This window comes from Schistocerca americana, unplaced genomic scaffold, assembly GCF_021461395.2.
Source record: "Schistocerca americana isolate TAMUIC-IGC-003095 unplaced genomic scaffold, iqSchAmer2.1 HiC_scaffold_1241, whole genome shotgun sequence".
In the NCBI taxonomy this organism is placed as follows: domain Eukaryota; kingdom Metazoa; phylum Arthropoda; class Insecta; order Orthoptera; family Acrididae; genus Schistocerca; species Schistocerca americana.
This window is the reverse complement of record NW_025725310.1, coordinates 7,501-11,279: the sequence shown is the minus strand read 5'-3', so window position 1 is coordinate 11,279 and position 3,779 is coordinate 7,501.

The window sequence follows — 3,779 nt, the reverse complement described above, 5'->3', positions numbered from 1 at the left end:
AGGACCAATGTGCAGTACAGTGTGTGATTTGGACGTACAACATCAGCGGACAGTTGACACAGGCCGTACCACAGCGTAGGCTAAGTGCTTCGCCATGCGAATGCCAATGAACAACTGCAAATGCCAATGAACAACTGCAAAGGGCATTGAGCATGTACGTCCTGCTGCCATCCACATTACAGTGTATAGCTGCAAGGTGTTTAACATGAAGCGATACACTGGGGACCGGGCAGTGCGAGTAGCAAACTATATTGCGGGGGTTGCAGTTAGGCAACACTACACTAATTTAACGCGTCGTATGACAATTACAGAGCAGGTTAAGGCCCAACGTGTGTTGGGTTAAGGCCCAACGTGTGTTGGGTTAAGGCCCAACGTGTGTTGGGTTAAGGCCCAACGTGTGTTGGGTTACGGCCCAACGTGTGTTGGGTTAAGGCCCAACGTGTGTTGGGTTAAGGCCCAACGTGTGTTGGGTTACGTTAAGGGGCAATGTGGGTTACGTTAAGGGGCAATGTGGGTTACGTTAAGGGGCAATGTGGGTTACGTTACGGCGCAATATAGGTTACGTTACGGCGCAATATAGGTTACGTTAAGGGGCAATGTGGGTTACGTTACGGCGCAATATAGGTTACGTTACGGCGCAATATAGGTTACGTTAAGGCGCAATATCGGTTACGTTAAGGCGCAATACAGGTTACGTTAAGGCGCAATACAGGTTACGTTAAGGCGCAATACAGGTTACGTTAAGGCGCAATACAGGTTACGTTAAGGCGCAATACAGGTTACGTTAAGGCGCAATACAGGTTACGTTAAGGCGCAATACAGGTTACGTTAAGGCGCAATACAGGTTACGTTAAGGCGCAATGCAGGTTACGTTAAGGCGCAATGCAGGTTACGTTAAGGCGCAATACAGGTTACGTTAAGGCGCAATGCAGGTTACGTTAAGGCGCAATGCAGGTTACGTTAAGGCGCAATACAGGTTACGTTAAGGCGCAATACAGGTTACGTTAAGGCGCAATACAGGTTACGTTAAGGCGCAATACAGGTTACGTTAAGGCGCAATACAGGTTACGTTAAGGCGCAATACAGGTTACGTTAAGGCGCAATACAGGTTACGTTAAGGCGCAATACAGGTTACGTTAAGGCGCAATACAGGTTACGTTAAGGCGCAATACAGGTTACGTTAAGGCGCAATACAGGTTACGTTAAGGCGCAATACAGGTTACGTTAAGGCGCAATACAGGTTACGTTAAGGCGCAATACAGGTTACGTTAAGGCGCAATACAGGTTACGTTAAGGCGCAATACAGGTTACGTTAAGGCGCAATACAGGTTACGTTAAGGCGCAATACAGGTTACGTTAAGGCGCAATACAGGTTACGTTAAGGCGCAATACAGGTTACGTTAAGGCGCAATACAGGTTACGTTAAGGCGCAATACAGGTTACGTTAAGGCGCAATACAGGTTACGTTAAGGCGCAATACAGGTTACGTTAAGGCGCAATACAGGTTACGTTAAGGCGCAATACAGGTTAGGTTAAGGCGCAATACAGGTTAGGTTAAGGCGCAATACAGGTTAGGTTAAGGTACGACATAGGTTAGGTTAAGGTACGACATAGGTTAGGTTAAGGTACGACATAGGTTAGGTTAAGGTACGACATAGGTTAGGTTAAGGTACGACATAGGTTAGGTTAAGGTACGACATAGGTTAGGTTAAGGTACGACATAGGTTAGGTTAAGGTACGACATAGGTTAGGTTAAGGTACGACATAGGTTAGGTTAAGGTACGACATAGGTTAGGTTAAGGTACGACATAGGTTAGGTTAAGGTACGACATAGGTTAGGTTAAGGTACGACATAGGTTAGGTTAAGGTACGACATAGGTTAGGTTAAGGTACGACATAGGTTAGGTTAAGGTACGACATAGGTTAGGTTAAGGTACGACATAGGTTAGGTTAAGGTACGACATAGGTTAGGTTAAGGTACGACATAGGTTAGGTTAAGGTACGACATAGGTTAGGTTAAGGTACGACATAGGTTAGGTTAAGGTACGACATAGGTTAGGTTAAGGTACGACATAGGTTAGGTTAAGGTACGACATAGGTTAGGTTAAGGTACGACATAGGTTAGGTTAAGGTACGACATAGGTTAGGTTAAGGTACGACATAGGTTAGGTTAAGGTACGACATAGGTTAGGTTAAGGTACGACATAGGTTAGGTTAAGGTACGACATAGGTTAGGTTAAGGTACGACATAGGTTAGGTTAAGGTACGACATAGGTTAGGTTAAGGTACGACATAGGTTAGGTTAAGGTACGACATAGGTTAGGTTAAGGTACGACATAGGTTAGGTTAAGGTACGACATAGGTTAGGTTAAGGTACGACATAGGTTAGGTTAAGGTACGACATAGGTTAGGTTAAGGTACGACATAGGGTAGGTTAAGGTACGACATAGGTTAGGTTAAGGTACGACATAGGTTAGGTTACGGTACGACATAGGTTAGGTTACGGTACGACATAGGTTAGGTTACGGTACGACATAGGTTAGGTTACGGTACGACATAGGTTAGGTTACGGTACGACATAGGTTAGGTTACGGTACGACATAGGTTAGGTTACGGTACGACATAGGTTAGGTTACGGTACGACATAGGTTAGGTTACGGTACGACATAGGTTAGGTTACGGTACGACATAGGTTAGGTTACGGTACGACATAGGTTAGGTTACGGTACGACATAGGTTAGGTTACGGTACGACATAGGTTAGGTTACGGTACGACATAGGTTAGGTTACGGTACGACATAGGTTAGGTTACGGTACGATATAGGTTAGGTTACGGTACGATATAGGTTAGGTTAAGGTACACATTGTTGTAAGGAAAGGTTTAATGGGGGGCGGGGCGGGGCGGCCGGTTTGTTGATTGTGATTATAGTAAGTGGATGCCTGCGGCATCATCTGATTTGCCACGTCAGGATGCACCTTTGGCTCATGACAGGCGGCGCTCTCATTCCATGCTTGTGGCAGACCTGTGTCTTTCATTCCTGCCATTGTTTGTGTGCTGTGAGAGGAGGCAGTATTGTGATGTTGGGTGCACCCCTGTGTAGGACATGTGTGGGTGTTGGTGGCTTGGCTGAGCAATGGTGGTTGTCGGGTGGGTGGGATATTCTGTTTTCTGAGTGGACCTCCCAGTCTGGTTATGACAGTGTGGATTGTCTAATGTGGCGGAGAGGATGCACTGGGTGTTGTTCCATGCTGGTGCTTACATATTGTCTGTGTGCGTGTTACAGGCAGAGAGTAGTGCGTGATAAGGGTGTGTGGCTGACGTGTGGTTGTGATTGTGAGCAGAGTCTTTCAGCATGTATACGGACAGTTGTATACATTATCTGTATTCTGATGGCTCTATCTATTACTAATCAGCGCCGTGTATACGTTTAATCCGGTTCCAGTCGAAACTGTTGTATCTCTGTACATTAGTGACACGGCGAGCCCGCTATGTAGTTACTCGTCTCGGCAGCTTCCACCGGTGTATGGCAAATGATTATAAGGAATCAGTCTAGTCGTCAATACCGATGGTGTGACGTCACATGTCTGGGGTGGGGGACGCTGCGCCCTTCCGGTGGGTCATGGCCTAGAAAGACTCTTCCCACGCAGGGGGGCGTGGACTGTCATTGACTCTTCCAGGTAATATACTTGCCGTACGTTCTTGCGACTGCGAGTGCAACGCTCACCGGTACCGACATGGATGGAGCGCCTCCTAGCTGACCGCTCAGCATCGGCATTCG